We start from the raw sequence: 23439 nt of genomic DNA, 5'->3' as shown, positions 1-23439 counted from the left end.
AGGACCACTACATCAAAACCCTGTAATGGTCAGCCCAATCTGCAGACCTGAACCCTATTGAAAACCTATGAAATGTAATCAAGAGGAAGATGGATAGTCACAAGCCATCAAACAAAGAAGAACTGCTTACATTTTTGCACCAGGAGGGGCATAAGGTCACCCAAAAGCAGTGTGAAAGACTGGTGGAAAGCATGCCAAGACGCATGAAAGCTGTGATTAAAAATCATGGTTATTCCACAAAATATTGATTTCTGAACTTTTCCTGAGATAAAACATTAGTATTGTGGTTGATAAATGATTATGAACTTGTTTTCTTTGCATTATTTGAGGTCTGAAAGCAATGCATGTTTTGTTATTTTGACCATTTCTCATTTTCAGAAAATACATACATTTATTGCTTGAAAATTCAGAAACATGTTGTCTGTAGTTTATAGAATAAAAGAACAATTCACATTTTACTCAAAAATATGCCTATAAAGAAAAAAAAAATCTGAAAAAATTGACAATTTTGCTGTGGTCTCTTAATTTTTGCCAGAGCTGTAAATAAATAAATATACATATAATATATATACTGTATATATATATATATAATATATATACTATATATATATATATATATATATATATATATGATCCCTACTTGCGGTTCAATGAGGAAGTTTATATACATATCTGTGGGAGCAGTATCCAATTCTCTTTTACACTTTGCGACACATAGTCTATGTATTGAGAAGTATAAAATATCATGTCATTGTTTGATATGCAGATTATTCTGGAGCATCACAATGGTTAGATGAATTCATTTTGCTTAATAATATATTTCGCAGAATGGTACATTGTTATTATGTCGTTGGAACATACCGCAATACTGTTAGATGATGCTGCAGATGTTTTCGTTGTATGCCACCTGTCCATGGATGAATACTCACAGGTGGCTATACGTCTGTTTCTGCTAGATCACAGTGCAGCATCGTTATTGAGGCATTATGGAGAATGGGAATATAAATTATCATTTTGTATCTAGATATGAAGACAATAAAATAAGACCAGATCCCGATGATTATACACATATTAGATACTTTGTGCTGAGTGTAAAGTATAGGCCATGTTCATACATTCAGGAATCCGGTAGGAATTAGGTGTGGACAGCATTTGCTGACATTGATGTATTCTATACATGCAGAAGAAAAATCAGAGAATTAATAAGCTGGAGCTTCTTAGTATGTTCAGTATTGCTAGGGGTATTATTATATTGCTTGTTCACACATTGCATTTTTCTCATGAAACACAGCATTTTACTGTACCGAAAAGTGAATGGGATTTCTAAAGTCTTATAAACATGCTGGTTACTTTTTCTGTTCATATTAATTAATTTAACGTTTTTCATACATTCAAATAAACGTGAAAAAATCATCAAAACGGCGCACAAATATTCAGTAAAACAATGTTTATTTTATGAAGCGTTTTTGATGCATAAATGTCTGCTACAAATACTTAATATGTTCACATGCTATTTTGCGATCTGCAGCAAATCAATGTCTGTTTCAGACTGTCACCCCAGATTTGAGACCTTTCAGTTTAAGGCCGGGGTCACACTGGAGTATGTTCTTTCATGAGAGAGAATCAGATGCGATATGAAATGACACTTTGCTCAGACTCATAAAAATCATATTCTATTATAGCCACCTGCAGGGCGGTCGGGTCCAATGGGCGTCACTGGTCTCGGGCCGGCGCCTCCTCCATTCCTTCCATCACCGTCTTCCTTCATAGCTCCATGTGGATCATCAGTCATACGTCATCCATACAGAAGCTGCCATTTCACTTCTGCAGATTCCCACTTTGATCTGCACTGCTGAGGACAGAACAAATTACCGTAATGGGCAGGCACGAGGAAAGGTCAAAGATTGCCCGAACATACACTTTTCAATACTTTAATCTGTCCTCAGCAGGGCAGATCAAACTGCACATGCACAGGGGTGCAATGGTGGCCGCATTGTGGATGATGTAAGATGCATTAACCACACAGAGCTGGGAAGGAGGACGGCGACTGCACAGAATAGAGGAAGCGCCAATCGGAGCGCAGCAATGCCCTTTGGACCAAACCGCCCTGAGTAAAATAAAGTTGTTTTTTTACATTATAGTGTGTGTTCTGGGCTCTTATATAAAGTATTCTTTAGGGATTTTAATTTTAACAGGAACTCATAACCAAGGGGGGTTTCCATGAGATTACAGAGGGTACAATTTGCAACACCTCGGCCTGGGACACTGAGCTTTAAAGTCGCACAGATAGATCCTTGTGGCCAGGCTTGACGAGGAAGGGCTGTTTTTTTTTTTCTTTCTAAGAAACAGCATATTTAATATGCAAGGCACTCATTCCTAAATTATCCCTAGGTCCAGTAACAGAACTGAGATTGTAATATTAAAATCTAGGCCATCGTGGAAACATGAGCGTTGTCGCGGTTGTCTTTCTGTCTAGAGATTAGTGACAGGTGCTGGGGCAGAGTCTCTTTTCTTCTTTTGGCTAGAAGAAGGTCTGCATTCCTTTCAAGCAAGCATGTCTTCACCTTTACAGGTGTTTCTGGTTTGGGACCACTCCCAATCCCTATATATACCCTCTGCTTCCAGCAGAGGGCACTGGTTATTTTCATTCAGTTGGAACCTTGGCCTGGAGGTGAAAGCAGCTGGAGGAGCCCTCTCTGCTACTTCCTGTTGGCTGCAGTATTGGTGCTACTGCTGTAGTTTGTGGTGTGCTGATTGTATGGTTTTAGACGTTTCCCAGTTATCTTTTTAACTCCCCGCCTTTTTATGTTGTTTTGCCTATGCATGTTTAGTCACTCCTTTGTGTGTGATTGCCGTGTGTACAAGTTGTTGTCTTCCCATGTCTGTGTTTAGTTGTGGGGTTTGTGTTTACTGTCCTGCCTCACCCCTTGGGTGGAGGTGGGGGAGGGGAGTTAGGAACATGCTGGAGACTCAGGCATTGCTACCATCAAGCATATCTCTGAACAGAGGGATAGCACAGAGTCTGCAGTCTGATGGTCAGCTTAGCTGTCCCGGTCCTCTGGTCATCTGGTCCCCCTGACAAACCCATGGTCAAACACATAAAAGCCTGCCTATGCTGGAGTGTGTTCCATATTTTTTTCTCCTCCCCCAAGGAAACAGAAGGCAACTTAAGGCCCAGTCACACTAAACAACTTACCAGCGATCCCAACAACGATCCAACCTGATAGGGATCGCTGGTAAGTTGCTAGGAGGTTGCTGGTGAGATGTCACACTGCGACGCTCCAGCGATCCCATCAGCAACCTGACCTGGCAGGGATCGCTGGAGCGTGGCTACACGAGTTGCTGGTGAGCTCACCAGCAACCAGTGATCAGCCCCCAGCCAGCAGCACCGCGTGGAAGCGATGCTGCGCTTGGTAACTAAGGTAAATATCGGGTAACCAACCCGATATTTACCTTGGTTACCAGCGCACACCGCTTAGCACTGGCTCCCTGCTCTCCTAGTTACAGCACACATCGGGTTAATTACCCAATGTGTACTGCAGCTACATGTGCAGAGAGCAGGGAGCCGCGCACACTGCTGAGTGCTGGCTCCCTGCTCTCCTAGCTACAGTACACATGGGGTTAATTACCCGATGTGTACTGCAGCTACATGTGCACAGAGCAGGAGCCGGCACTGACAGCTGAGAGCTGCGGATGCTGGTAACGATGGTAAATATCGGGTAACCAAGGTAAGGGCATCTTGGTTACCCGATGTTTACTGTGGTTACCAGAGTCCGCAGAAGCCGGCTCCTGCTGCCTGCACATTTAGTTGTTGCTCTGTCGCTGTCATACACAGCAATGTGTGCTTCACAGCGGGAGAGCAACAACTAAAAAATGGCCCAGGACATTCAGCAACAACCAACGACCTCACAGCAGGGGCCGGGTTGTTGCTGGATGTCACACACAGCGACATCACTAGCAACATCGCTGTTACGTCACAAAAGTTGTTTGTTAGCAGCGATGTTGCTAGCGATGTTGTTTAGTGTGACTGGGCCTTTAGACTGGAAAGTGTAGGTATTTCTGTTATTTTCTCCCTTTTACATTATAACTGTTTGGCATACTTGTGTGTTATTTTTATCTTTCTCATTTTGTCTTTTATACCTTTTTAGTCTAAGTATTATACTTTTTATTTTAAAGTATAAAACTTTAATAAGTTTGATCCTTGTATGCTTTAAACAATCCATAGCCTTACAGAGAGCGTGTGACCCTGTTGATTCTCAGACAGTAGTATTTTTTGGGACTCATCACCTCGTGTGTTTGATGAGTGGTGACAGCGGGTTGTGTAGCCGGGCTTTATGGACTGTATCAGGGTGTGATTCATGCTCACTTGATAGCCTATAACAGAGGTTGAGTGCTGGATTGAGTAAAGGCCCCGTCACACTAAGCAACATCGCTAGCAACATTGCTGCTAATGAACAACTTTTGTGACGTAACAGCGATGTTGCTAGCGATGTTGCTGTGTGTGACATCCAGCAACAACCTGGCCCCTGCTGTGAGGTCGTTGGTTGTTGCTGAATGTCCTGGGCCATTTTTTAGTTGTTGCTGTCCCGCTGTGAAGCACAGATCGCTGTGTGTGACAGCGAGACAGCAACAACTAAATGTGCAGGCAGCAGGAGCCGGCTTCTGCGGAGGCTGGTAACCAATGTAAACATCGGGTAACCAAGAAGCCCTGTCCTTGGTTACCCGATATTTACCTTTGATACCAGCCTCCGCCGCTCTCACTGTCAGTGCCGGCTCCTGCTCTGTGCACATGTAGCTGCAGGACACATCGGGTTAATTAACCCGATGTGTGCTGTAACTAGGAGAGCAAGGAGCCAGCGCTAAGCATTGTGCGCTGCTCCCTGCTCTGTGCACGTGTAGCTGCAGCACACATCGGGTAATTAACCCGATGTGTGCTGTACTAGGAGAGCAGGGAGCCAGCGCTCAGTGTGCGCTGCTCCCTGCTCTCTGCACGTGTAGCTGCGTGAGCTGGTAACCAAGGTAAATATCGGGTTGGTTACCCGATATTTACCTTAGTTACCAAGCGCAGCATCTTCCACGCGGCGCTGGGGGCTGGTCACTGGTTGCTGGTGAGCTCACCAGCAACTCGTGTAGCCACGCTCCAGCGATCCCTGCCAGGTCAGGTTGCTGGTGGGATCGCTGGAGCGTCGCAGTGTGACATCTCACCAGCAACCTCCTAGCAACTTACCAGCGATCCCTATCGTTGTTGGGATCGCTGGTAAGTTGTTTAGTGTGACCTTTAGGGGAGATAAATTAACCCTTGCAGGCATACCTCACGTCACATGCTGAGAAGTGTGAATGTCACAATATTAACAAATTAAAAAATAAATAAACACAAAAACATGATTTAAATAATAGGTAATTTACTGATTACAGTTTTCCTTTAGGTCAAGGAATAGGTTGAAAAAGAAATTCTTTGTTGGCACATCACACCAAGTAGAAAATCCAAAAGTTAAAATGTTATATTCTTCTTTTTATTAAGTAATATATATGTTTGCCTACGAAACGTTCTCTGTTTTTATGCTTTTCGCAAATGTGCATTTAAGCTTTCCATTAGAATGAAAGTTTCCACCAAGATTCCTGCTCCATATTGCATATTCATGTTTATACCAAAGCGTTCCTGACAGTTAAGCAGCGGTATGGCTCCTCTACGCTGAGAGCTTTGGAAAAAAGTTTCGTTTGGAATGTCCTTTGAAATGTAAATGATAAGATTCATTGGATGCATTGATGCTATGTTACCTAAAGTGCAAATTGTGTGATTCTAAAAATAGAATAATTATATACTGTACAATTATTTTTTATTAGGATCCACTTTTGACGTTGGGAAAAAAAATGATTTCACTAAAAACAACATAAGCCTTAAGTTGACTTGAGTGAGTTTTAAATTCTACGGTATTTACATTAGACCAGTTTCTTCCCTCGTATGTTACAAGGGGCATTACTCGAAATGGTCTGATGAGAGGCAAACTTTTAAACATTTTCCAGATTTCTGAAAGCCATTTATGTAGACTGTATATAGACAAGAAAGGTTATGAAAACGTATTTTACATGTGAAGCATACCAACTTTATGGTATTATTTTTGGACGAGGCCAGAAAATTATTGTAATTTCATGAACTCAATGTAAAATGATGTCTCGATTTCTTTGATACTTTTTAAAATAAAAATTCTTTTAGATGCTTCTTTCCAATTTAACTAATTAAAGCACCACTCCAACATTTTTTTTTCTTTTATGCTGCAGTGGTATTTCTAATCTAAGGTCCTTGCCCCCTGTCTTATTCTCAACCTCCAGCATTTTCACCTTTTATGGGTGGCGCAAGGGTCACATGGCGCCATCTTGTGTCCATAACTTTTGACTAGATGGAAGTCAGAAGTTACGTCACAAGTTCTCAGTGCAAGTCTATAAGATCCAAAAAGAGGCAGGTCGAGGCCCTGATAGACTTGTATTCATGAGTAATCTCCGTCTCGTTCCCTGAAACACTAGAGAAATCAAGCTGGTCACAAAATGCACCGATAAAAAATTAAAATCCTGAAGGACAAGTATACAGTAAAAAAGTTTGCAGGGAACTTAGATTTTAAGCACCTCCCCAGCAGTGAAACTGCCCCTGTTGGAAAGACAACTATTATCTAATCCCTCAAAAATATACTTATGATGTTTTTTGAATGTGTTTATATACTTACCGATCATCAACTTCTTCCATTTCTAGATCCTTTGTATTCTATGTTGTCTGGTAGTTGCCTTTCCAAAGTAAGGTTAAGAAACTCACATCTAGGCTCTTATTGACTTACACCGAGGAGATGCCATGTGAGTCACCTACGCTGAATTTTGATCATATGGTTCAGAATAGTATCAGAACGATGCTGGGAATTGAAGAGAATAGCGACCAGTAAGTATGTGAACACATACACATTACACCACAATTATATCGATAAAGATTAGGGAATACATTTTTTTGCTGATCTGTAAAAGGGAACCTGTCATGTGAAAAAATGTTTTTAACCTGCAGATAAGAGGTTAATCCGCAGGTTAATAGCATTTGGAACCTTTCTAGCACTTGCACATCAAACCACACTGCCGAGAGGAAAGGAACTTTATTCCTCCTAGCAGCATTCGGGTTTATGCCACGGGGCGGGGCAGGTGCAGGTTCATTCACTGCTCGGTGCAGGTTCAGTTACTGCTAAAGTGCATGGTGAGTGGCAGCTGTAACAACCCCCTGCACTGACTGACAGCTGTTTTAGAACCAGCTGTCAGTCAGTGCGTGGATGCGGTTAAAGCTGCTGCTTGCCATACAGTGAGCAATGACAGAACCCACACTGGGCCACTCGCATGACTGAAACCTGAAGGCTGCTAGGAAGAAACAAGTTCAGCGAGGTTCGATGTGCAGGCACCAGCTGTGAGTATGCCATATGCACAACCCTGACCAGAGTCTGACTAGAGGGCCGCTGCCTGATGTAATTCACTTATTGCGCCCATCTAGTCAGAATATGATTGTGAGTATACATATCTCATACTCACTGCCGTGAGAACAGCACAGCTTCATCAACTGTACAGTGGATGTGTGGCGCCCCAGCGATCTGGTTGCCACACCAGTGTTGCCCTCCTCAAAAGGGTTAATGCTGAGCCTGGAGGTATCTGGAGAAATCCATTGGCCAGTAGTACCATCATTCAACACAGTTTGTCTCCCAGGCCAGCAGAGGGAGCTCTAAACCTGGAGTTCTAGGGAGCCTTCCTTAAGCCCTGACCTGGGGGAGGAGTTAGTTAGTCTGTGAGAAGAGTTCAGAGAAACAAGGACTCGAGTAGTGTTGTGTGTAAGATGGGAGCTGAGCCAGATTGAAAAGAACATTGGGAGTGGAGCGCAGCCAGCTCACTCCAACGTGATAGCTAAAGAAATTGAATATCGGAGTTCAGGGCCACTCGAGTACTCGAGTACCGGTGGTTGCATCCGGAGGACAAGAGGACTGCAGGTCTCTGTCCACCCCGCACCCGGAGGTGCAGCTGCAAAGCCAGGGATGGGAACCCAGACAGAAAGAACGGCACCCTTGACTGTCCACGCAGCCCGCCATACGGGAGAGGTAACAAATTACCTCAGAGAGCAGCAGAACGGGTCTCAGTATACTGAAACAGTGGGACCCCGTTTACATAGAGCGTAGGGAGCAGGCCTCATAACTCACCTGGCCAGTGTGAGACCCCCGACTGCTTCCAGGCCACTGAATCGCCATTACCACCTGTAACAGTCTCCCTGGACTTCACTGGTTAAAGAAGTAAAGGAAAAGGTAAAAGGAAATTACTGTCAGTGTCTGTTCCTTTCCACTGCCCTGCCGGCCCTGCACCTCGTCCACAAACACCATAGACTTTACCAAGCACAAAAGGTTGCCCCAGGGTACCCGCTCTACCTGTGGAGAGCAAGAAACACCTTAGCTGCCATAACATCAGCCCCGGAGGTCCCTTCCAGCAGCTGCTGCTCCATAGCTGCAAATTACCACAGGTGACATCACGAATCTTATATAAACTTTAACACTATCATCTCCCCCAATACCGCCAAATTAACTGACCCCACGAGGGTCACGGAATCGGGCCCCACCACCGCTGACTACCCTGGACTAGTCCGGCCCGACACCGAGTCACCTAAGGCCCTGGAGTGGGCGAGTCAGATGCAGTGTGGTAGGGCAGATATACCCCTATTAATTCAAAAGGGGTGAATATGCAGCACCCGGCCAGAGCCACTATACAGTTGACAGACCTGTGCTGTTATGCTGCACAACAGAGCACACCCTTATCACTTCTGGCTGCTGCATGCATAAAGTACAGCTAAAGCTTATCAGCAAGGGTTGTGGGCAGGGGTCAATCTGATATCATTGATGTATATAATAACAGGCTATTTATATAAAGGTATTGGACACCCTCTTTAAACATAAGAAAAATCTGAAAATCACGTCTTTTTATTTCATTGGGATCTTAATCTAACTATTGACCTCTCTATCTCTCTATCTATCTATCTATCTATCTATCTCACTCTATCTATCTATCTATCTATCTATTTTCAATTATGACCACATTTTTCAAAATTTAATTTCAGTAGTTCACTTGAATTTGGCTAGCAAATTCAAATTGTATTGCATTTCATTGATTCAAATTGAAATTGCTGTGGTCATGATCCAGGCCGGTATCTGCTTTGCAGTGATCCAGCCCCAGCCTTATCATGTCAAGGGTTAACATCCCTCTGCCTCATTCCTGTTCTTGGGACGATATATCTGGCCACTCTTCCCTTTGTGCATTGCCAGTTATATTCTATGCCTTCGATGTGTGTAGCTGGCTATGGTGAGTTCCTGATCTGTCCTACCGCATTCCTGTGATCCCCTACCTGTGTCTGTTTACCTACTCCCAGCACGTCCCTCCTACCTTATCTCCTTGTGTACTTTGACTCTCTGGTATTGACTTGTGCTCTGGCCCCAACCTGATTCTGTCTCTCCCCTCTGACACCTCCGTTACTGACAGGCTCTTGACACCGTTACTTGTTTCTGACTACGTGTTTGATTGCTCCTCTGTACTTTGTTTGACCTATAGTATCTATCCCAGCTTGTCTGACAATTCTATTGCCACCTTGTGGTCACTTCACTGTACTACTCCTGGGCAGGTTAATTCTGCTCTTTCTCCACTCTGCTGCCATCTAGTTGAGTTTGTGTTTCACTTCCTCAGAACACCCAGTAGTACAGAGTGACAGTTGTATTATGTATGTAACATCATGAGCGTGGAAAGAAAGAAAAATCCCATCTCATTGCTCATCTGTCTCTCCAATGAAGCTCACATTCAATCTTCCATGCTCCTCTTTCCAGCTTCTGTACTTTTCCATGGTGTATGACCATCTCTTCCTTTGTCTTCACTAAGCCCTGTGTTTCTAAGACCCAGTAGGCCTCACATCATAATGTCACAATATCATGATGTGCATTGCTTGAGCCACTGACTAAGCCTCGGGCAACACATTTCTTGATATTATGATGTCAGAGATCTACTCGCAGGTGGAAGTCTGGCCTAAAGTAAAGTCAAAGGAAAAGGACATCTCGTGTGGTGGACAATTAAAGAAATGACCCGAAGGAGCTGTGTAGAAAAGGGGGAGTTACCCTTTTCCCAAATCTCCAGAAATGTTCGTTTTTTCTTTCTTTCTTTCTTTCTTTCTTTCTTTCTTTCTTTCTTTCTTTCTTTCTTTCTTTCTTTCTTTCTTTCTTTCTTTCTTTCTTTCTCTTTCTTTTTCTTTCTCTTTCTTTCTTTCTTTCTTTCTTTCTTTCTTTCTTTCTTCTCTCCTTCATTGAAATATACGATGTGTGTACATGTTTTATTTCACAGTTAACCAAAATAGTGTCAGGTATACAAAATGTTCCCGACAGCATAACAAGCTACATAGGTTTCACACAACCCAGCTCACCAATTATTTACTGCATCTTTGATCTTGGTGGTTCATAATGTCAAAACAACATTTTCCCTTGGTTGACATGTCATTTCCTAGGCTTCCACTTGTACAGAAATAAGAGATCTCCTAAAACTAGTGTATCCAGTGCAGAAATTAGCAGTGTTTGCAGAAGAGAACATTAAGCAGCAATTTACTTTCCATGATGTGATTTATACATACTTTTCTGCTTCATTATCATTGCTGGTACGGAAAAGCATGAAAAATTATTTCTTGCTACCTCAGGAGATTCTCGAGTTCATGGCAGCAGAAAAACACATCCCAGTGTATTGCATAATGTGTCCTGATCTCAGTCATTAAATGATTTTCTAACATTAAGTCACTTCACTTGGTTGTGAATCTGTATCTTAACAGTTAGCATTAGTCATTGACCCTTTTATACTTTACTTTTTGCTTAATGTTACACTTCATGTACCCATATAATGTACCATAAGACTGTTAACTATTCTAGAATCGCAGATATTATTTTTTGCAGTATGTTAAAGGGGTGTTCTTTAGATGTTAGAGTCCTATGATCTTTTATAACTTTTGCTGTTTCTTCTAACTCACGGCACCCAATAAATTCAACATTCATTTGTTCATTCATTGTAAAGTTTAAGGGGTGTTCTTTAGATTGTTGCCCACCCCAGGACACTATAATCTTGCAGAGGATGTCTGGCTGTTGGAGTCCTATGATCGTTTATAACTATTGCTGTTTGCTATAAATCACGGGCACCCAATAAATTCAAAATTCATTTGTTGCTTCATTGTAATGTTAAAGGGGTGTTCTTTAAATTGTTGACCTCCCGGGACACTATAATCTTGCAGAGGATGTCTGGCTGTTGAAGTCCTATTATTGCCTATAACTATTATAATTATTACTTGAATAAAGGACAGGCACTCCAAATCTTCTGGAATGTTTTACACTTTATTCCACATCATAAGTATACAGACATAAATAATGTGTTTCGGCTAATAGTGAGCCTTTTTTACATCTATGGATGTGAAAAAAGCTCACTATTAGCCAAAATGCGTTATTTACACCTGTATACTTATGATGTGGAATAAAGTGTAAAAAATTCCAGATTTGGAGTGCCCGTCCTTTGTTCAAGTTATACTGTGGATACCTTCCTTGGACACGTGCACCTTGGATTGTGTACCGCCTGGAACCTTTTGTTTCTCCATATTATAATTATTATAATTATTAATCTGCAGGGCACACAATGAGAAAGTGTTGTTTTCTATAACTCAGGGGCACCCAATAAATTCAACATACATTTATTCATTCATTCATTGTAATGACCTTTGGAAATTTGTGACTGATGGTAATAAAGTGGGGACTCTTAAAAAGGAGTCTTACAACTTACAGTATATTAATAAAGCACATGAATAATATTTGCATATGGCAGACAACCCTCTTAAAGCTACACTATTTGCAGTTAAAAAAAGAAAAGGGAGCCAGCACGATTTGAGAGTGGCATGCATCATATAAAAAGTGCAAATTCACGGATTTATTCCAACTGTACTATAATACAAAATGAGATTTTTAGCAAATAATTTATCAATTCTTTGAGCCACCCCTGCCACGTCACGGCAAATCTCAATAGGGGGGTCCTACTCTATATTATGTATTTCATCTGCCATGTGGCATCCTAGATAAATAACTTAAAAGCAGAACCATATTGCAGCATTATTTGCATTTAGTAACTAACCAGAAATGGAAAAAAAACAGGATCTCTATGTGAATTGCCACTTCCGAAATCATATCCTTTAGCCATAGTCTTAGAAAACTGTAAATAAAAGTGGACCTACAGTCAGATCCGACAGACCTTAAATTACAAATATACAGTTTAGTGTTTACTGGCACACTCTCTAATCTTTTCTGTTTAGCAAAATTCATGAAAAGGACATGAAATAACTTCCTTGTACATTGCCTGCGATATAAAGCTGCTTAAAGCCTGTCTGCTTTATTCTCTGAGCTGACTGGCCCCACACAGCTATAATCAGCTCTAAGCTTTGTACTATATCTTTATATCCCACGAATGCCAATCCAAGTTCATTCTGTAAAGAAAACATACATGCTAAGCATTTCACTTCCCATGGGAACAGAAAAATCTATTTCTGTGTGATGAGATATAACGCACCGCAAAATAGCAGATCAGACGTCTAGCACAAGCATATTTTAATAATGCTATTACAATATTTGGTAGACAGAGCCCGGAATAAATTAAACTAGGCATCACACAAGTAAATGTTGCTAGAAAAGAATATTTTGTTTTGAAATACCTGATTCTATGCTTTAGAAAAATCTGATTAATAACACAAGTTAAAGAGGACTTTTCAATTAAAAAACTTTTATTGATGAAAATCACACACAAAAAACATCACAATATCACACGTTAAAATACTACCAAAAAAATCAAGGGGGGTACAAGGTGTAGGATCAAATGGATAGTGCTTATTCTAAAGTTTCCTGTCTGTCTCTACTAGTCGTGAGAGAGATAGATGAACCCCAAATTTGAAGGGCGTAAAGGATGAATCAAGAGAGAAACAGAAAATCAACAGAGGTTGATTAAACTCCATCACATAGTTCAATAAAGTGCTAATACACACAACTGGGCAGGAACCCAAAGGTATAAAAGAGGTAAAAACTATATTACCTTAAATTTCCTGCGATATGGTAACAATAACAGGGGAAACCAAAGCACAGTCAAATGTGTATAGAATGGAAAATTGCCTATTCATCCAGTAAATAGTAATTAAATAATGTTTTTTTCCATTTTCTAATAATTGCACCAACAGTTGTTGCCTTCTCACCAAGCTGCTTGCCTATTGTCCCATAGCCCACCCAGTTTGTGTCGGTCTACAATTTTGTCCCTGGTGTCCTCAGACAGCTCTCTGGTCTTGGCCATGGTGGAAAGATTGGAGTGTGATTAAGTGTGGACATACAGATGCAATTAATACAGATAATGGGTGCCGAAGAGAAGAGCTTCCTAAAGAAAAAATAACATGTTTGTGAGAGCAAAAATTCTTGTTGGTTGGTAGGTGATCAAAAGCTTATTTCATGAAATAGAATGCAAATTAATTATTAAAAAAATCATACAATGTCATTTTCTGGATTTTTTCTTATTCTGTCTGTCACAGTCGGCAATGTATGAAATACCTATTTCCCCACTGTATGAGAGGTGAGCGACAAACTAACCAATCATTGACTTCCATTGTAATCATGCACCTGTCCAGGCATTTAACCTGTTTGACTCGAATACCAAATACCCAAGCATTTTAGTGCTTGCCCATCTCTAATGACAATGTTGAACTAAATTGGAGTAATAATATTGTCAATTGTAGAGAATATAATATTATTTACTATTTACTCATGATATGTATCAGGTCAAGGCACCATAGAGCCAATCCATTAAGGTGTTTGCACCAGAATTCTCCTGAGTTGCACAAAATTATTGCGTCTTTTGCTGCTTTCATGCTTGTCCTGGCCAACAATGCTAATGTGGGTGGATCATGGGGGAGATGTAGCTTTGCTATGCTTGTCCATAAAAAGTTATCCTACTTTAGTGGCACAACTTACTCCAGAAGTATACTCCTGTCACTGACTGGAGTATACTTCTGGTGACAGCGCATATCAGTTAAGAGATTTACCTAATTTATGAAGTTCCTTGTGCCTCTTTATGAATTAGAAGCATCATACTCCAGCAAGTCCGTTCATTAAGACTGGGATGCAAAACATTATTTCTTATGAATCGGCCCCTAAATGTTCCTTTTAATCGGCTTTGATCTCTTGCTTGAAAACCATTGTTTACATATCTTCTTGAAACTCTTATTTCCATATAGTTGCATTTTGACATTCAAGACATTAAAGATGATTATTCAACAAACTCTTATTTCTCATTTTCAAAGTGTTAAGGAGATACTTAAACTTAAAATTATGCATGTTTCTAACTATATTAATTCTTGTTTACATTGTGTTTTGAATTAATATTTATTTTTCTGGCCAAATTTAAAATACAAAAGTGTCTCTACTTCCCACAGATATGCTCGTGTTTATCTTTTCTCTTGGCACAATATGTTCTGAGATGTGTGATGTGAAATTTCCAACTTGAAAACATGATTTTGCAATTCTCTTGATGTCGCAACTTGTCTATGCTGCTATGTGTGTGGGACCCAGATTGTGATGTGAATTACAGCCTTCATTAGTTTTGCTACAAGCATGTCACAATATTGTATTTGTTTCATGAGAGACTGAAATCCTTACACAAATTCAAGCTAGGATAAGCTTATACAGGACGCATCTAAAAATGTCCACTTCATAAGTCTCTTGAGCAGCTCACATGTCTGTGACTCCTTACTTACTGGTTTTGGTACAGAAATTTTTTGGGGTCGTTTTGGACACACTACATCCGAAAATGTTGTTTTTACCCCCCAGTGAGAGCCATTCAGAGACTACACGTGGCTCTCACCAAGGTGCCATTTGATGTGAGCCGACGCTTTGTATTTGCTATTTCACGAACAGCCCATCCGAGCACTAGCGTTAGTCGACAAAACAGTAAAGGGTGCTTTACACGCTACAACATCGCTAATGATATATCGTCTGGGTCACGCCATTAGTGACGCACACTAGGCGCCGTTAGCGACATCGCAGCATGTGACACCAAGGGGCGACGATCAACGAGCGCAAAAACATGAAAAATCGTTGCTCATTGACACGTCGCTCCTTTTCCAAATATCGTTGCTGCTGCAGGTATGATGTTGTTCTTCGTTCCTGCGGCAGCCCACATCGCTATGTGTGACACTGCAGGAACGACGAACATCTCCTTACCTGCGTCCACCGGCAATGAGGAAGGAAGGAGGTGGGCGTCATGTTCCTGCCGCTCATCTCCGCCCCTCCTCTGCTATTGGACAGCTGCCGTGTGACGTCGCTGTGATGCCACACGAACCTCCCCCTTAGAAAGGAGGTGGTTCGCCGGCCAGAGCAACATCGCAGGGAAGGTAAGTCCATGTGACGGGTGTAAGCGATGTTGTGTGCCACGGGCAGCGATTTGCCCGTGACGCACAACCGACGGGGGCGGGTACGCTCGCTAGCGATATCGGTACCAATATTGCAGCGTGTAAATGGCCCTTTAGTGTACCCAATCACCCAAAAGCTCGATTGAGTATCGAGCAGTGGTGAGCACACTAGCCCATCATTAGCAGAGACCCATCAGATTTGTCTAAAATTAATGTAACGTCAGGACAATGATCCTGCTATAATATATAGAAAGAACAATCTTTTGCAAGGGAAGAAAAAAGGTTCTGCAACAAATAGTATGGCCTCTGTAGAGGCAAAATCTGAATAACTGCAAAACTTTTGAAATGCATCCAGGCAAAAAAGATCAGGGGTTCGTTTGGTTTAATAGGTCACAATTAATGAAGACTATACTAGTCGTGAAAAGTGCGTTGTATATTGTAATAAAATGTGTAAAATTCATTACTGCTGCCATGCAACACTGTAAGCATTTTATGCCAGCCGTGGATTTGAGTCCATTCCTGTTGGAAATTCTGACACATCATGATGAATTTATTGGCAATGCCTGGCAATGCCACCTCCGAGATAAGCTTTGCCCATTTTTCAAAAAGTCGAGTAGAACTGGTGTAAAAATTCCAAACGTTTCTACATTTCAAACAGTTTTTCACTAGAATTGTAAAAACTGTTTGATGAGTTGAGAACATTGTGTTAGTATTGATCTTTAGAATAGATATGCCAATAATCTGCTCAGACTATAGGATATCTCAGTTTCTGAGCAGTAATTGTCAGTATGGAGTAACTAAACACATATCATCGAATGTTAAAGGGAACCTGTCATCAGAAATTTAGCTATAAACCTAAAAGTTTCCCCCTCTGCAGCTCCTGGGCTGCATTCTAGCAAGGTTCCTGTACTTTTTGTGGCCCCTTTTAAACCAAATAAATACTTTATAAACTTGTACCTTTTGCTATGTAAATTTTGTAAATCGTCCATGGGGGCGGGCTCTCTGGTGACCGTTGCTGTTTCTCCAGCAGGTTTACGCCGCCCCCCCAACGGTGAATTTCATATCTCAGGACGCGCCCCTGGGCGCCCGTGGTCCCGCGCATGCGCTGTGCGACTGTAGCGGTACTGTGCACTGTGTGCATCTGTGACCGCTGGTGACGTTTTGCGCAGGCACGAGGTTATGGGTGGTGCTGTGAGTGTCATCAGCAAGTGCCGCCCATAACCTTGTGACCACACTTTCCCCTCTTCCTCCTGCATTCTGCGCAAGCGCTTGCTGACCAGATGACCCGATGTCACCTCTTTCCCATCTTGCCCTGCTGCAGGGTAAGATGGGAAGGAGGTGACGTCGGGTCATTTGGCCGGCGAGCGCTTGCGCAGAACGCTGGAGGCAGTGGGGGAAAGCGCGTACATGAGATTATGGGCGGGCACTCGCGATGCAATCACAGCGCCGCCCATAATCTCGTGCTTGTGACACACGCCACCAGCGATCCTGGCGTGGGCGGCACTTCAGGCGCAGTGGGCGGCGTCCTGATGCATGAAATGGAGCGTGGGGGGACGGCGTCAATGTGCTGGAGGAATAGCAACGGTCACCAGAGAGCCCGCCCCCATGGACAATTTACAAAATTTACATAGCAAAAGGTACAAGTTTATAAAGTATTTAATTTGGTTTAAAAGGGGCCACAAAAAGTACAGGAACATTACTAGAATGCAGCCCAGGAGCTGCAGAGGGGGAAACTTTTAGGTTTCAAGCTAAATTTCTGATGACCGGTTCCCTTTAACTGTCTTGGTCCAGCTAAATTCATCCAAGTACAGGACAATATGCAGGATTTAAAAGTTCATTTTTATTGGGTCAGATTAATAAATATAAAAGACACTATTTAGAAAAAATTAATGCCTCACCGTACTACTAAAATCTTGCAACCGATACTGTATATTAAGATGTTCATACTCCAGCCTTGAAAACCATGACAATGGACTGAACAATGGTACAGAATGGGAATATACCTCTCGATATTTTTAATACTACTATATTGGCGACTATAGGGTATACTGAAATATTTTTTGGTCTGCCTATCATTTGTACCTTAATTTACTCTTTTACATGACTCCATGTTATGTCAAACTGCATTTGCTTGCATCTGATTGTTTTCAGCTGCTCTTTCAATATTAACTCTTTTATATCCTCATTGCAATAATCTATCTGTAGCTATTTTTACTTCATCCTCATAAAACTCTCTGGATGAACTATTTCTAGACATGCAGTTTAACTCCCCATAGGGTATGGGCCTGATGGTATGATGTGGATGACTACTTTCTGCTCCTAACCCCTTCAAAACCACGGGGTGTACGGGTTCATCCTATTTTCGCGTGACTTAACGATCAGGGACGAACTATTATGTCCCAAAAATCACGGGGGCACAGGGGATGTGCATGCGCGATCGCGGCCGGTGACTCAGCTTACCCGACAGCCAAGTCACTGCCCCCGCAGTCAGGGACAGTGCCTGCGCCGTCCCTGGCTGGTTAACCCCCTAATTGCCGTGATCAATGCCGATGGCAACACTTAGGGGATTAGGAGAGGGATCGCGCTCCCTCTTACCTCTGATCCGGACCTCTGCGATATGACCCGAGGTCACCTGCCTGCTGGGGACCTACAGAGAGCATCTGTAATCATGCCTGCAGCATGACCAAACATACACTCTCACTGCAGATCTGACAGCTGCGATGTCCTGCAGTGATCGAACACTGCAGAACATTGCAGCTGTGATCAGAGCACTGAGGTGTGCTTTCCTATAAAAGGACTTAATGAAAAAGTAAAAAAAAGTTTTAAAGACAGCAAAAATATAAAAAAAAATCAGAAAATAAAGAACAAAAAGATAAAAAAATAAACAAAAAAAGTACACATTTCGTATTGCCGCGTTCATAACAGCCCAACCTATAAAACTGTGGCACTAGTTAACCCGTTTAGTGAACACAGTAAAAAAACTAAATTAAAAAAGGAGCAAAAATGATGTTTTTTCAACATACAGCTGAAAAAAAGTAGAATAAAGCTTGATCAAAAAGTCATATAAAAATAGCACCACTGAAAACATCATCTTGTCCCACAAAAAACAAGCCACTGGACAGCTCTGTCAGCCATAAAATAAAAAAGTTATAGCTCTCAGATTACAGCAATGCAAAAACTGTTTTTTTTCCCTATAAAATTGTTTTTATGGTGTTAAAGCAGCAAAACAAAAAAAACTATATAAATGAGGTATTGCTATAATCGTACCGAGCTGAAGCATAAAGCTGTCTTATCACTTTTATTACACTGTGAACGACGTAAAAAAAAGCCTATTCCTGAATTGTTGTTTCTTCTTGATTCTGCTTCACAAAAAGTGAAATAGAAAGCAATCAAAAATTGTTATATGAGCAAAAATGGTTAAAAAAACACTCATTCATTCTGCAAAAAAGCTGTCGCATGACTGTCGGCAGAAAAATAAAAACACTATAGCCTCCAAAATCCGATGATGCAAAAAACCTATATTTTGTAAAAAGCATTTTTTAGTGTGATAGTCACCAAACCTAAAGAAACTATATAAACCTGGTATCGCTGTACTTGTACTGACCAGAGTAATAAAGCCACCTAATCACTTATACCGCAAGGTGAGCGTCATAAAAAAATAAAGAAATAAAGCCAATTCTTCAACTGTTATTGATTTGTTCATTCTGCCTCTAAAATCTCGCAGTATGGCGGACTCATATTTATCATGCGCTCCATATTGAGTGCTTGCACTAGGATTACACGTAAGGGCATATGACCACAATCAGGAATAGCAGTATATTGGACGCAGCGTCTTTTCGCTGCTTCCAAACCGCTGCATTGTGCGGTACAAGCACAGTGGATGGATTTATAGAAATCCCATGCCGTCTGTGCTTCTATTCTCCACAGCATAAACTGACATGCAGTGCGGCTTGTCAATTTATGCTGCGGAGATGCAAGTCTGAAAAACCATAGAAAAGATAGGGGTAATTTCCAGTGTAAATATAACTTAATTGATGGGTAAATAAACATGCCATAAAATTTTCTTTTACGCTGCTTTTTATTGTAGAAAATGTGCATAAATACTGTCAGAAAATTGGCAGATAGATTAAAAACCCGAATGATTAGAACATGTAAAGATAATGAAAAAACGAGGTTTGGGGGAGGAAAAAAGTCCCAATTGGGGAATAGCATCCTCTTGGATAGATAACATAGGATCAAATACAAGATAATAAGGATCACAATCCTAACAGTTAAATTCCTATATAACACGTAAAAAACAGGGTAGGCCACACAAGGTCACTTATTTATCCACCATGAACTCTATATTCATGTCCTGTCAGATAAATAATATACAGGATTAAAGTAGCTTGATGTTTTGGTCTTTTGAAACAGCCTCAGCAAAATACGTTTCAGACGTGTCCCAATTGTCAGGTCTGGAGCCAGGACTTTGAAATGTTTAGTTGCCCAGGCTGTGTTTCAGATTATTGTCATGCAGGAAGACCCAGCCATGACCCACCTTCAATGTTCTTACTGAGAAAAAGAGGTTGTTGGCCAAAATTTCACAATACATAACCCCATCCATCCTCCAATCAATATGGTGCACTTGTCCCCTTTGCAGGAAATCACCCCCAAAGTGTGATGTTTCCACCCCCATGTTTCATGGTTGGGACAATGTTCTTGAGGTTGCACTCATCCTTCTTCTTACTACCTTACTACAAAAATGGAGAGTGAAGTTGAAACTAAAAAGTTCTATTTTGGTCTCATCTGACTACTTGCCATCTCTGGATCACCCACATGGTCATTAGCGAACTTCAAATGGGCCTGGGCATGTGCTGGTGTGAGCAGTGGAACCTTGCATGCCCTGCAGGATTTTATTTCATGACGGCATAGTGTGGTACTAACAGTAATCTTTGAGATTGTGGTTCCATCTCTCTTCAGGTCATTGACCAGGTCCTGCCATATAGTTTTGAGCTAATTCCTGACCTTTCTCAGAATCATCCTTACCCCACGAGATGAGATCTTTCATGGATGCTACTGTATGTACTGCAGTACTGAAGTATTTCACTATATAGTACAAGTGATACAATGATTGGAGGTTAAATAAAGACCCTAATGGTGGCTTAAAAAAAGAAGTGAATAACTATGGAAAAAAATATAAAAAAATAAAAAGGTAGAGTTGCCACCCAATAGACTTCATCTTGCGCCTGACATTTGAACCAGTGTTAAAATGACTTCATTTCTGCAAAACACCACAGTGCAGTAAAAATAGTTTGTAGAATAACAGCAATTTTTATAAATATTGCTGCCCAGAGTTAAGGTCCAGTCACACTAAACAACTTACCAGCGATCCCAACAACGATAGGGATCGCTGGTAAGTTGCTAGGAGGTTGCTGGTGAGATGTCACACTGCGACGCTCCAGCAATCCCACCAGCAACCTGACCTGGCAGGGATCGCTGGAGCGTGGCTACACGAGTTGCTGGTGAGCTCACCAGCAACCAGTGACCAGCCCCCAGCGCCGCGTGGAAGATGCTGCGCTTGGTAACTAAGGTAAATATCGGGTAACCAACCCGATATTTACCTTGGTTACCAGCGCACGCAGCTACACGTGCAGAGAGCAGGGAGCAGCGCACACTGAGCGCTGGCTCCCTGCTCTCCTAGTTACAGCATACATCGGGTTAATTACCCGATGTGTGCTGCAGCTAAATGTGCACAGAGCAGGGAGCAGCGCACACCGGGTGCAGCTGCACAGGGTACATATATAGGGTATAGAGTACAGGGTGCAGCTGCACAGAGCAGGGAGCAGCGCACACCGCTTAGTGCTGGCTCCCTGCTCTCCTAGTTACAGCACACATCGGGTTAATTACCCGATGTGTGCTGCAGCTAAATGTGCACAGAGCAGGGAGCAGCGCACACTGAGCGCTGGCTCCTTGCTCTCCTAGCTACAGCACACATCGGGTTAATTAACCCGATGTGTCCTGCAGCTACATGTGCACAGAGCAGGAGCCGGCACTGACAGTGAGAGTGGCGGAGGCTGGTAACAAAGGTAAATATCGGGTAACCAAGGACAGGGCTTCTTGGTTACCCGATGTTTACTGTAGTTACCAGCCTCCGCAGAAGCCGGCTCCTGCTGCCTGCACATTTAGTTGTTGCTGTCTCGCTGTCACACACAGCGATCTGTGCTTCACAGCGGGACAGCAACAACTAAAAAATGGCCCAGGACATTCAGCAACAACCAACGACCTCACAGCAGGGGCCAGGTTGTTGCTGGATGTCACACACAGCGACATCACTAGCAACATCGCTGCTACATCACAAAAGTTGTTCGTTAGCAGCGATGTTGCTAGCGATGTTGCTTAGTGTGACGGGGCCTTTAGGTCACTGTGATCTTGCTACAGGTTCCTTAAGCATCAAACACATACAGGAGGTCTTCATTTTAATAACTCCAAGGTTATTTAACATGCAGTTTGGAGGGTAGTTTTAGGGGTGCTTCACACACAGCGAGCTCGCTGCCGAGATCGCTGCTGAGTCACGCTTTTTGTGACGCAGCAGTGACCTCATTAGCGATCTCGCTGTGTGTGACAATGAGCAGCGATCTGGCCCCTGCTGCGAGATCGCTGCTCGTTACACACAGCCCTGGTTCGTTTTCTTCAAAGCCGCTCTCCTGCTGTGACACACAGATCGCTGTGTGTGACAGCAAGAGAGCGACAAATGAAGCGAGCAGGGAGCAGGAGCCGGCGTCTGACAGCTGAGGTAAGCTGTATCCAAGATAAACATCGGGTAACCAAGGTGGTTACCCGATATTTACCTTAGTTACCAGCCTCTGCAGCTCTCACGCTGCCAGTGCCGGCTCCGGCTCTCTGCACATGTAGCTGCTGTACACATCGGGTTAATTAACCCGATGTGTACAGCAGCTAGGAGAGCAAGGAGCCAGCGCTAAGCAGTGTGCGCGGCTCCCTGCTCTCTGCACATGTAGCTGCATTACACATCGGGTTAATTAACCCGATGTGTACTGTAGCTAGGAGAGCAAGGAGCCAGCGCTCAGTGTGCGCGGCTCCCTGCTCCCTGCTCACACTGGTAACTAATGTAAACATCGGGTAACCATACCCGATGTTTACCTTAGTTACCAGTCTCCGCAGCTTCCAGACGGCGGCTCCGTGCAAGCGCAGCATCGCTTGCACGTTGCTGCTGGCTGGGGGCTGTTCACTGGTCGCTGGTGAGATCTGCCTGTTTGACAGCTCACCAGCGACCATGTAGCGATGCAGCAGCGATCCTGACCAGGTCAGATCGCTGGTCGGATCGCTGCTGCATCGCTAAGTGTGAAGGTACCCTTACTGTGGTGCTATCTACTGTAATTGTTATTTTAGATAAAAGCTAAATCAATAAGACATTTGAGCATTGAAAAGACAGAGAGATAGCTTAAGATCAGATAAGTAGTGTGTGTAGAGACAACAAAACATGTAATTGTGAAAAACCAAAGGTTTATAAGCTAATCTAGCCCCCCCCCACTCACCAATTCTTCCATTGCCTTGTCTAGCTATGGAGCCATTGAAAAGACATAATATGAATGTTAATAGTAGAAAGTTATGTAGATTGGTGGATTAGCTAGAAAATTATCTTATTTGCAAAAAATATTGTATAATATTTAAACAACTTTGAAAATGATTTGCAGTTATGGTAGACTGTCAGGAGTTTAGATCCTTCTTAGGATTTAAGTTAAATGTCAATCAACGTGAAGTCTTTCTTCCTGTTCCTATATGTAGGCAAAAAAGGCAAATTCTCAAGGAGTTTTGTCTGATGGGTGCTGGAAGAACATATATCAGCTCCAGTTTGGCATGGTTATAAAAAGAACAGATCGGAAGATCGGAGATTGTCTAATTGATGGAACTTTTCCTGTCTTGATCTCTGGAAGAAGCTATCT

General features: G+C 42.3%; 1 protein-coding gene across 1 annotated transcript in view; it reads left to right on the top strand.

Moving 5' to 3' along the window:
• Positions 1 to 23439, top strand: part of NKAIN2 (sodium/potassium transporting ATPase interacting 2) — a 1481925-nt gene that overhangs the window by 9894 nt on the left and 1448592 nt on the right. The gene's annotated exons all lie outside the window — the stretch shown is intronic.

Source organism: Anomaloglossus baeobatrachus, chromosome 3 (assembly GCF_048569485.1).
Source record: "Anomaloglossus baeobatrachus isolate aAnoBae1 chromosome 3, aAnoBae1.hap1, whole genome shotgun sequence".
Classification (NCBI taxonomy): Eukaryota; Metazoa; Chordata; class Amphibia; order Anura; family Aromobatidae; genus Anomaloglossus; species Anomaloglossus baeobatrachus.
Note: the sequence above shows the minus strand (reverse complement) of the source record. Positions and strands in the feature narration are given on the sequence as shown.